Below are 13,192 nucleotides of genomic sequence, written 5' to 3' on the forward strand. Positions count from 1 at the left end.
TCCACACTACCAAGAGCCTTTCCATTTGCCCAATATTCTGTAATCCTGTTACTCTTTCCAAAGTGAATCACCTCACACTTTTCCACGTTAATCTCCATTTGCCACCTCTCGGCCCAGCTCTGCAGCTTATCTATGTCCCTCTGCAAACTGTAACATCCATCCTCACTGTCTACAACTCCTCCAACTTTGGTATTGTCAGCAAATGTACTAACCCATCCTTCTACACCCTCATCTAGGTCATTTATAAAAAACACATCCCTGCGGTACACCACTAGTAACTGAACTCCAGGTTGAATATTTCCCATCAACCACCACACGCTGTCTTCTATCAGCTAGCCAATTCCTGATCCAAACTGCTAAATCACCTTCCATCCCATGCATCCGTATTTTCTGCAGTAATGTGCATGGAAACCAAAACAACTGATGATGCACCTTGCAAGTATCATGATGTCTCTGTGCTCCTGTTGGAACTGCAAACCAGCAAGGAAAATACATTCTGGGGAGATATGATGTGGAGTTGCCAGCATTGGACTCGGGTAGGCACAGTAAGTAGTGTCATAACATCACATTAAAGTCGAACAGGTGTATTTGGTAGCACGGGGTTTCAGAGCACCGTTCCTTCATCAGGCGACGGTGCAGAGGGACCTCGGGGTCCTTGTGCATGAGTCGCAAAAACCCAGCTTGCAGGTGCAGCAGGTGGTCAGGAAGGCGAATGGGATGCTGGCCTTCATAGCGAGGGGGATTGAATATACAAGTAGGGAGGTCTTGCTGCAGCTGTGTAGGGCATTGGTGAGGCCGCAGCTGGAGTACTGTGCGCAGTTTTGGGCGCCGCACCTGCGCAAGGATATTTTGGCCCTGGAGGGAGTGCAGAGGAGGTTTACTAGGCTGATACCGGAGTTGAGGGGATTGAGCTATGAGGAGAGGCTGAATAAACTAGGCTTGTACTCGTTAGAGTTTAGAAGAATGAGGGGAGATCTCATTGAGACGTATAAGATGATGAATGGGATGGATAGGATAGAGGTGGAGAGACTCTTCCCGATCAAAACAGACAGTAGGACTAGGGGGCACAGCCTCAAGATAAAGGGAAGGCGGTTTACAACGGAGTTGAGGAGGAACTTCTTCACTCAAAGGGTGGTGAATCTCTGGAATTCTCTGTCCGTTGAAGTGGTGGAGGCTGCCTCGCTAAATATTTTTAAGAAGCGGGTTGATGGGTTCTTGATAAGAGAGGGGATTAAGGGTTATGGGGAGAGGGCGGGAAAGTGGAACTGAGCCACAACAGATCAGCCATGATCTTATTGAATGGCGGGGCAGGCTCGAAGGGCTAGATGGCCTACTCCTGCTCCTATTTCTTATGTTCTTATGTTCTTATGTAATAAAGAAGCGGTGTTCCAACAGCTTGTGCTATCAAATTCCACTTGGCAACAAGGCAGCACACAGAGTCATACAATCAGAGAGGTTTATGGCACGGGAATCTCGCCTTTTGATCCAACTTTTTGTCACCTTTTTTTAACCAGTAAGAAATTCTCATTTACACGCGTTTGGCCCATATGCTTCTCTACCCACCTTAACCATGTAATTGTCTAAACACTTTTTAAACGACAAAATTGTCTCCGTCTCCAGTTCTGTCTCTAGCAGCAGCTCACTCCAGCCAATCACCATCTCCCCCCCGCCACCCCAATGAAATATTTTGCCCCTGTGAACCCTTTTGGATCTCTGCCCTTTCAACTTAAACCTTTGTCCTCTATTTTGGACTCCCCTTCATTTGGGAAATTGTTTTGACTATCGAGTTGATCAATGCTCTCCATTCATTTATAGACACGTATAAGATCACTCTTAAGTCTCCTACGCTCCAGAGAAAAAAGTCCCAGTCTATCCAGCCTCTCGGTATGATGCAAACCAACAATCCTGGAGTATCCTCATATTTTTTCTGCACTTTTTCCAGTTTAATAATATTATTTGCATATTAGGGTGACCCAAACTCTACAAGGTGTTCCAAGTGTGGCCTTACCTTTGCCTTGCACAACTTCAGCAAGACGTCCCAACTCCTGTATTTAATGTTCTGACCGATGAAACCAAGAACGACGAATACCTTCTTCACCTCACTGTACACCTGTGACTCCACCTTCAAGGAGCTATGAACCTGTACCTCTAGAATTCTTTGTCCTCTAATAACCCTCAACGCCCGATATTAGCTGAGTAAATCCTGCCCTGGTTCAATCTCCCAAAATGCATTACCTCACATTTACTGAAATTTAACACCATCTGTCATTCGTCAGCCCACTGGCCTAGCCGATCAAGATCCTTGTAATCTTAGACAAACTTTTTCACTGTCCACTATACCACCAATCTTGATGTCATAAAGAACAAAGAACAAAGAACAACCCAGCACAGGAAACAGGCCCTTCGGCCCAACGAGCCCGCGCCGCCATTTTAAAGAATTTTCCTACACCTACCTTGCCCCGTGTGTTTGCGAATGGTACCGCTACTGTAGCCAGATTCAGGGGAGAATAGTGTAGGGTCACTTTGGTACACCAATCAGCCTAAGGGGACATCTTTAGGGTGTGGGAGGAAACCGGAGCACCCGGAGAAAACCCACGCAACCACAGCGAGAATGCGCAAACTCCCACAGACACAGGCCCAAATCCATGTATCTGCACAGCTAGCAGTGATAGTCACTGAGCTGTTGTGGTGCCCGTCTGCTGGTCCAGATTTAAGCACACACATCGACACAAAGCACTCGGCTACTCTCGAAACATCCAAGAGCAGCCCACGCACGACCCACCGTGTGCGTGCCCCTCGTTAGACAACAAGGTGGAGCAACACCTGTGGATTAAAGAGACAAAACATGAACATATACTATTACATTTCTAGTATCGACCCGAGGCTCTGTCCCTTTTTAAAACCGTCTTATATAACCCTCCATCCCTGTGTCACTCATGTGTCTATCGAAGTAAACCTTAAACAAGTCCAGATGGCCTGCCTCCACCACCTTACTTGGTAGCGCATTCCATACCCCCACAATCCTCTGTGAGAAAAACCTTCCTCTAGTATCCAAATTATACTTCTCCGCCCTCACCCTTAGCTCGTGACCTCTCGTGATAGTTGTCCCCAATCTAGGGAAAAGCTTGCCAGTGTTGACTCTATCTATACCATTCATTATTTTATACACCTCTGTCAGCTCCCCCCTTACTCTCCGTCTTTCTAAGGAGAAAAGCCCCAGTTTTTCCAATCTTTCCTCATAACCCAGCCCTTCCATACCGGGCAGCATCCTGGTAAACCTCCGCTGCACTCTCTCCAGTGTCTCCACGTCCTTCTGGTAGTAAGGTGACCAGAACTGGACGCAGTACTCCAAATGCGGTCTAACCAACGTTCTGTACAACTGAAACGTTAGGCGACAGCTCTTATACTCTATACCCCTTCCTATAAAGGCTAGCATTCTATAAGCTTTCTTTGCAACCTTCTCGACCTGTGTTGACACCTTCAGAGACTTGTGCACTTGCACTCCCAGGTCCCTCTGCATTGCTATACTCTTAATTGGCCTACCTTTTATCATGTAACTCCTCCCTGCATTATTCCTTCCAAAATGATTCACCTCGCATTTGTCAGGATTAAATTCCATCTGCCATTTATCTGCCCAGTATACCAACCTATCCATATCCTGCTGTGTCACCTGACAATCTTCCTCAGTATCCGCTAATCCTGCCATCTTGGTGTCATCCGCAAACTTGCTGATCACACCACGTACGCCCTCTTCCAATTTGTTTATATATATTACGAAGAGAAGAGGTCCCAGTACTGAGCCCTGCGGCACACCACTGGAGACAGACCTCTAGCCAGAAAAGGACCCTTCCACTACTACTCTCTGCCTCCTATTGCCTAGCCAGTTTTCAATCCATCCAGCTACCTGTCCTTGTATTCCATGTGCTTTAACTTTTTCAAACAGCCTACCGTGAGGGACTTTGTCAAACGCCTTACTGAAATCCGTATAGATGACATCAACGGCTCGCCCATCGTCAACCGTTTTTGTCACCTCCTCAAAAAATTCCACCAGATTCGTAAGGCAAGACCTCCCCTGAACAAAACCATGTTGCGTATCCCTAATCAGATCGCAACGCTCCAAATGTTTATACATCCTATCCCTAAGAATTTTTTCCAACAATTTTCCAACATCCGCAAACTTGCTAATGATGCCCCCTAAATTATCATCCAAAGCATTCAAAGTGGCAAATAACAGTGGACCTGCAATTCATCCCCAGCAACCCACAATGTCCTGGGATACATTTCAGCTGGTCCCGGGGTCCAGCTATCTTGATGCGCATTATGACTTTTGGCACCTCCATTTCTGTTATATGTACACTGCTCAAGACATCACTATTTATTTCCCTAAGTTCCCTAACATCAATACTTTTCTCAACAGTGAATACTAATAAGAAACATTCATTTAGGATCTCACCCATTTCTTCTGAATCTGCCCATAGGTAACCTTTTTGATCCTTAAGAGATCCTATCCTCTTCCTAGTTTCTGTTTTACTCTTCATGTATTTGTCGAAGCTGTTTGGACTGTGGCATCAGCTAGCGCTAATACAACTGGAGGCAAAGGGAAACAGGCGCATAACATTCTATTAGTAGGAGTCAGACCTGGCACAATGGAAAATGGTTGTGGCTTTTTTTTGAGTTGAAACATCCGACCCCAAGGTCATTGCTGCCCGCCTTCCTCAGGCTAGTGCCAGAGGCGCAATCATCAGAAGCTGCTTCAAGTATGACCGCTTTCCTATCAAAATATTGGAAATGGAGTTTTCCGCTGATCAATGCAGAATGGCAGACTCATTCACAACTCCACACATATTGAAGCATTCCGAGTTTATAGGCAGCAGGACCAGCAACATTCAGGCTTAGACTGAAATATGACAGGTAACATTCTCAGCACACACGCACCTATCTGCAGTAACATAGAATCCAATGATCTCCACTTGATATAGAATGAATTGTCATCTCTGAAAGCGGCCCTGGCAATATCCTCTTGGTAACAATTTCCAAAAATGTAAACGGGGTCTGCGATCTAATTACTTTGGCTCCGAGAGCAGATCAGAGACTGTGAATTCTGTGCAGCGTAATTCCCCTCCTGACTCCATAAACCCTTTTCAACACTGGCAATCCACGGGTCAGGGTGTGATGGAATACTCTCCAAAACTTGGATGCTGTAATCTCCGGCAACATTCAAGAAGTTCGACAAAATTAGGACAAAAAAAAAACGCGTGATTGGAATCCCATCCATCACATTTAGCATCAGCTTTCTCCATTAGCGACGCACAGTGATTGCAGTGTGTGACATCGACACTGCAGCAACTCACCAAGGCTCATTCAACAGAACCTCCCAAACCCCCGAACTCTGCCCTCTGAAGGAGCAGGTTCAAAACATGCCATGGATGGTTAATGGTTAGGAAGTATCTTATTCGCTTGCAGGAATCCGGGAGCTTATTATTCAGGTGAAGGACAGCAAATTTAGAGGGGATTTGCGGAAAACAAGAACTTTTTCAAACAGCCTACCGTGAGGGACTTTGTCAAACGCCTTACTGAAATCCATATAGATGACATCAACGGCTCGCCCATCGTCAACCGTTTTTGTCACCTCCTCAAAAAATTCTACCAGATTCGTAAGGCAAGACCTCCGCCGAACAAAACCATGTTGCGTATCCCTAATCAGATCGCAACGCTCCAAATGCTTATACATCCTATCCCTAAGAATTTTTTCCAACATTTTTCCAACATCCGCAAACTTGCTAATAATGCCCCCTAAATTATCATCCAAAGCATTCAAAGTGGCAAATAACAGTGGACCTGCAATTCATCCCCAGCAACCCACAATGTCCTGGGATACATTTCAGCTGGTCCCGGGGACCAGCTATCTTGATGCGCATTATGACTTTTGGCACCTCCATTTCTGTTATATGTACACTGCTCAAGACATCACTATTTATTTCCCTAAGTTCCCTAACATCAATACTTTTCTCAACAGTGAATACTAATAAGAAACATTCATTTAGGATCTCACCCATTTCTTCTGAATCTGCCCATAGGTAACCTTTTTGATCCTTAAGAGATCCTATCCTCTTCCTAGTTTCTGTTTTACTCTTCATGTATTTGTCGAAGCTGTTTGGTCTGTGGCATCCGCCAGCTCTAATACAACTGGAGGCAAAGGGAAACAGGCGGATAACATTCTACTAGTCGGAGTAAGACCTGGCACAATGGAAAATGGTTGTGGCTTTTTTTTGACTTGAAACATCCGACCCCAAGGTCATTGCTGCCCGCCTTCCTCAGGCTAGTGCCAGAGGCGCAATCATCAGAAGCTGCTTCAAGTATGACCGCTTTCCTATCAAAATATTGAAAATGGAGTTTTCCGCTGATCAATGCAGAATGCCAGACTCATTCACAACTCCACTGGTATTGCAACATTCCGAGTTTATAGGCAGCAGGACCAGCAACATTCAGGCTTAGACTGAAATATGACAGGTAACATTCTCACTACACACGCACCTATCTGCAGTAACATAGAATCCAATGATCTCCACTTGATACGGAATGGATTGTCGTCTCTGAAAGCGGCCCTGTCAATATCCTCTTGGTAACAATTTCCAAAAATGTAAACGGGGTCTGCGATCTAATTACTTTGGCTCCAAGAGCAGATCAGAGACTGTGAATTCTGTGCAGCGTAATTCCCCTCCTGACTCCATAAACCCTTTTCAACACTGGCAATCCACGGGTCAGGGTGTGATGGAACACTCTCCAAAACTTGGATGGTGTAATCTCCGGCAACATTCAAGAAGTTCAACAAAATTAGGACAAAAAAAAAACGCGTGATTGGAATCCCATCCATCACATTTAGCATCAGCTTTCTCCATTAGCGACGCACAGTGATTGCAGTGTGTGACATCGACACTGCAGCAACTCACCAAGGCTCCTTCAACAGAACCTCCCAAACCCCCGAACTCTGCCCTCTGAAGGAGCAGGTTCAAAACATGCCATGGATGATTCATGGTTAGGAAGGAATCTCAGTTTCGCCACCTGAAAGATTGGGAGAGGCGGGAAACATTACATTTAATAAATTGGTAGATGAGCAAGTTATACACAATATCATACAAAGCAGTGGACCAACTGACGCATAAAATAATAGATAGGTGTTTGATAGTCGCTGCAGACACGATGGGCTGAACTGCCTCTTTCTGTGTGGCAAAATCGTTTACTTTAAGACACAAACAAGCTTTTTTTTCTCAAGTCACACCTCATCCTGACTTTAACCTGTTTGATCGTCCTTTCATTGCTGCTGGATCAAAGTCCTGGGACTTATTTCCTATCAGCACTGCAGGTGTACCAGCATCCTATACGGCGAAAAGCTTCGCAATGCTGGTTCACTTTCACCTTTTCAAAGGCAACCGGTGAATGGGAATCTTATTGATCGAGCTTGTGCGTCTGACACACGTATTTCACAAAAAAGCGAGAACAAACGGATAGTTCCATAGAGTGGCTTCAACAACCGGAAGGAGTAAATAGGAAGAGAACAGTTACAATTAAGGACAAAATATCTAAAAACAAAGACCAATACAAAAACCTACCAGGGACAACGACAGCGGAAAGGACGGGATAATAAATCCGTTCAATATCAAAGAACAGAAGTAATATTCTGAACTCTGAAAGAAGATTATCATCCATCCTCCCTTTCTCTTTGGAAAAGCTAATTCCGATGGTAATGCTGTGGGTGTCAGAGCGAAAGCAGCTCCTTATCAATAGAAGAACGGAACCCTCCAGTTTTATATTTGACGTCCATGGAGACGGTGATTAGTTACAGTTACTGAACAAACAGTTCAATCTCGCGCAGACTCATCCGACCATTTTTTTGTGAGGACAATATTCCATTTGTTTTTCACTCAATGTTCCAATCAGTCGTTTAAGCAGGATAAGGGTGTAAAAGACAAAAAAGGTATATGTTAAAAATATCAATTTCAACCAAATAAATGGGTCATTTAGTAACACAACGAATAAAACAAGGGCATTAAGATGCGCCGAGAAGCAATATTAACTGATAGAATTTTTTTTTGCATTTTTTCTTATGAAGCAGAAGCAGAGACAGAGAGACCAGACCCAAAATCCAGGGAGTGAAGATTAAAAGTGAGGCGTGGGGAGGGGGTAGCGGGGTGGGGGCGGGGGGAGGGGTTGGGGGCGGTGGGTGTGGGTGTGAGGGGGAGCGGGACTGAGCTAAGAAGCTAGGTTTAACTGACAATGTACTTGCATTCATCTCTGGTTGCACACTCTCCGTGTTGGCTCGGCTAGGTTCATGCAATAGTTCTGATGGAAATGGGTTGCATTAGAATTTCGGAACTCCTGATATCCTGACCTGTTTTGTGCATTGGTTTCTGTGCATGGAGGAGAAGGGCATCTGTGTCTTTACCCACTCATTCCCTTTAGCAGTGTCCTGGTTCTTATCCCAGAATTTATTTACACCTACTTACTCACCCTGACTGACACACACATTTCAACTTACTTATTCATTCAGGCTCACTCAAAGGCCCTGATTGGATCACACACTCAGACTCACTCACCCAGACTCACTCACTCATCCTGACTCACTGACACACTCAGACTCACTCACTCACTCTGAATCACTACTTCACCCTAACTCACTCACACACCCAGACTCACTCACTCACACAAGCTCACTCAAACACGCATACTCACTCACTCAACCAGACTCACTCACATAACCAGGCTCACACCCTCACCCAGACTCACTTACATATCCAGACTCACTCACACATGCAGACTCACTCACTCGAGCAGATTTACACACATTCAGGCTCAATCACTCACTAAAGCGGACTCAGTCACACGCCCAGTCTCAATCACTTCTGCCGACTCACTCATAAACAAGGACTCACTCACTCACACAGGCTCGCTCAGACACAAAAACTCACTCACACACCCAGGTGCAGCGCTAGTCATTATTCCAGAGTTTCAAACATGCTGAATCACTTACTCTGAGGAAGGGTGTCATAGTCTGCAGGGAGACTTAGATAGGTTGCAGAGCTGGGCCGAGAGGTGGCGGATGGAATTTAATGCGGAGAAGTGTGAGGTAATTCACTTTGGTAGGAGCAACAGATGTGTCGAGTATATTGCTAACGGGAGGACTTTGAATAGTGTGGATGAACAGAGGGATCTAGGTGTGTGTGTACATAGATCCCTGAAAGTTGGGAATCAAGTAGATAAGGTTGTTAAGAAGGCGTACGGTGTCTTGGCGTTTATTGGTAGGGGGATTGAATTTAGGAGTCGCAGTGTAATGTTGCAACTGTACACTACTCTAGTGCGGTCGCACTTGGAGTACTGTGTGCAGTTCTGGTCCCCGCATTACAAGAAGGATGTGGAGGCGTTGGAGAGGGTGCAGAGGAGGTTTACTAGGATGTTGCCTGGTATGGTGGGGAGGTCCTATGAGGAGAGACTGAGGGATTTAGGGTTGTTTTCGTTGGAAAGAAGGCGGCTAAGAGGGGATCTTATTGAAACATATAAGATGATTAGAGGTTTAGATAGGGTGGATAGTGATAGCCTTTTTCCTCGGATGGAGAAAGCTAGCACGAGGGGGCATGGCTTTAAATTAAGGGGGGGTAGCTACAGGACGGATGTCAGGGGTAGGTTCTTTACCCAGCGGGTGGTGAGGGATTGGAATGCCCTGCCTGCTGCAGTTGTAAATGCGTCTAGTTTGGGGGCGTTTAAGAGATCTCTGGATAGGTTTATGGACGAAAAGGGATTGGTATAGGCTAGTGGGTCATTGTTTTTGTAACTGGTCGGCGCAACATCGTGGGCCGAAGGGCCTGTTCTGCGCTGTAATGTTCTATGTTCTATGTTCTATGTTCTATTCACTCACAGACTCACTCTATCACTCAGAGCAAATCACTTACTTAGCCTCTGTTACTCACTCATTCACTCCTTCACTATTTCACTCACTTAGATCCGCTCATTCACTCACTCAGAAAAACTCAGTCAAACACTCATATATCATACGAGAGACAGAGCGATAGAAAATGAGTCCAACTCTCATACATATAGAATCTTAGAATGGATTCTATTCTATTCCAAGAATCCAAAGAGAGAGACTATTCGGCCTTTGCCTGTGTGTTGCCCTGTACAAGTTCTGTTCATCTCGTTTCTTTCCCAGTCATTGATTTATAATCCATCAGATCCTTTCTCTTCAGATGCCTTTCCCATTCCCCTTTGACAACCCTGATTTGATGTTGCCCCTGCCACACTCTCAGACAGTCCAGGTCCTAAAGACTCAGCACATTAAAAACTATCCTTCATTTCCCTGCCAATGGGAACAGTATTTCTTCATCTGCTCTTCTTAGGTAGCATTTACAAACCTATAACAGTTACCATCTAGAAGGTCAGTGGCAGCTCATACATGGGGACACCAGTACCTGGAAGCCTCCCTCCAAACCACACCCTATCCTGACTCGGAAATGTATTGCTGCTCCTTCGCGGTCGCTGGGGTAAAATCCTGCCACTCCCTCCCTAACCGTTAAGTTAACAGCACTGTGGATGTACCTGCACCTCGGGGAATGCTGCCGTTCAAGAAAAAAGTTTATCACCTCATTGTCATGATCAATTGGAGATGGGGAATGAATGTTGGCCGAGCCAGTGAGCTCACCTCACATAAATAAATAAAACAAGTAAAAACTCGCAACCACAACCTGAGACTAACAGATACAGAATCAACCTCGCTCACATACATGTGTTAGATACACAATGAATTCGCCAATCACACTCACTAACAGAGGGTGACATGAAGTCAAGATGAAGCGATAGTAATCCAGTTGCAGTTTAACCAGAGTTTTACGCAAGAACAGCGAACATCTTAACACAAAATGCAACATGTTAACCCGACACCGAACATCAGAGAACAGGAAGATTTTTTTTTTGCCGAACAGAAAACACCTTCACGGCGAATACTTTTACATAACAGGGAAAACGTTTCTAGAGCAGGCGACGTATCAGCAGAACTGATAAATATATTGCCACGCAATATTTACACAGCCGGACACACATTTACAACAACAAGGAAGCATTTTACACAACAGCAGAAAACACCTCTCAACAACAGATAGAACAGATACAAAACAGGAAATATATTTACAAACAGGAAAACACCTTACACAATAACAGTGAACATCACTAAACAACAGAGAGCACAGTTACAGAGCAGGAAATATATTTGCAAACATATATTTTCAACACAAAATTCCTTTACATCAGTGACTGATTGTCCAATTCCGTGTATGCTGGTTTCCTATCACTTCATCTGTCGTTACATGTTTCCAGACGATGTGTCTTGCCACTTTTGTGTCTGTCTTTCTCTTTTCAATGCATTCTTGGTGTTGTGTAGTGGAATTATGTGGCCAGACTTAGCCTCCTGACGCTGCTGCTGGTGTGAAACAATCTAGAATTGAGTACCTGACTGGCTGCATTTATAGACAGCAGGGCTTTATCGTTCCGTAGTAGAGTCGTGTAGCGGAAGCGTGCTGGGCCTAAAGGCCTGAGGTTTGTCAATCGAAATATTCTTCTCGTATTTCTATAAACAATAATGATAAAACCACTTCACTGCAAATGTGCAATATTTGTGACTTTTACGTGAAGATTATAGACAGGTTACATTGATTACATTGGTTGTCTTTTCCGGGAAATGCTTCAATCTGCAGTAAAACACTTCTAGATCCACACAAACAGCAAAGCCTTTGAAAACGCACCAGTACATATTAGTGAACAAGCTAATGGTCTCAGGGCACAACTTCAGAATTTGTGGGCAATGTGAAATTTGGAAACATTGTTAACTGCGAGGAGAATGGTGCAAAATTTCAAAAAGGAGATAAACAAGTTGTCGGAACGAGTGGACAAGTTGCTGATGAAATCCAAAGCAGAGGATTGTAAAGTGATTCATTCTCCTTGGAAGATTACAGGGAGACAGCAAAAAGTAAAGAAGCAGACGGAGCTGGTTGTGTATGTGTATCAGTCATTGGACAGACCATTAAACTAGCTCTCCGTGTATGCTGGTGTCCTAATCTTCATCACATAATTCCACTACATAACGCCAAGAATGCAATGAAAGGAGAAAGACAGACACAAAAGTAACAAGATTCATTGTCTGGAAACATGTAACGACAGATGAAGTGATAGGACACCAGCATACACTGAGAGATAGTTTAATAAAGCATATTGAATTGTACCCTTGATTAACAGGGGCTTTGAGTGCATGAACAAGGAGGTTATGTTAAGATGATGTAAGGCGCTAAAACATCCACAGCTGAAGTATTGTGTCCAATTCCGGAAGTCACACAATCGGAAGGATGTGAAGGCATTTGAGAGACTGCAGAAAAAGTTCATGATATTGTTTGTAGGACTGAGAAACTTCACTAATGAGAAAGGATGAGAGAGTTTGGCACTGTTTTCCTTGGAGAATTGAATGTTGAAAGGAGATTTAATCGAGGTACTAAATCTCAAGACACACCTGGGCAGAATGGAAAGGAACAAACTGTTCCTACGCCTGGAATAAAAGAGATGAGATTTAAAGTTATTATCAAAGGGGGGAATAGAAACACGAGGAAAATGTTTTTCACACATCGAGTGCTTAATGTATGGAATGTACTGCTGGAGAGAGGAGGATAGTTCAACTGAAGCATTCCAAAAGGAATTAGACTGTTATTTAAAAAAGGGAAGAATGTGCAGAGTTCCAGGGAAAAGGCGGAAATGCTCATTATCTGTCAGAACGTTAATATATTGTCATTCATCACTCATCACTGAATCGAGAATGAACTGTTCCCTGCCGTTTCGAAACAAGTTGAAGTGCAGGAATGATTCAATAACAGGAGAGATGTTGGTGTAAGTCGAAAGGAAAAGGTGAAGAAACCAGATATGTGTCTAAAATGTGTTGATGTTGGCAGAATGATAAACAGGTGCCTCCCGAAAGGAAAGCAAGAGTAAACATGAGAATAAAATAGAAACCTGCAAAGAAAATTTGAAGCAAAATGGAGCTGAGTTGAATGTCTGAAATTGTATCTGGAAGGCGATAAAATGTTTTATTGAGGAATGACTTTCTGTTTCTGGAGTTTACACTGGGCTTTATTGGATCATTATAGGAGGCTGAGATGGAAAAATA

Source organism: Carcharhinus amblyrhynchos, unplaced genomic scaffold (assembly GCF_965287045.1).
Source record: "Carcharhinus amblyrhynchos unplaced genomic scaffold, sCarAmb.v2.hapA scaffold_79, whole genome shotgun sequence".
Lineage (NCBI taxonomy): Eukaryota > Metazoa > Chordata > Chondrichthyes > Carcharhiniformes > Carcharhinidae > Carcharhinus > Carcharhinus amblyrhynchos.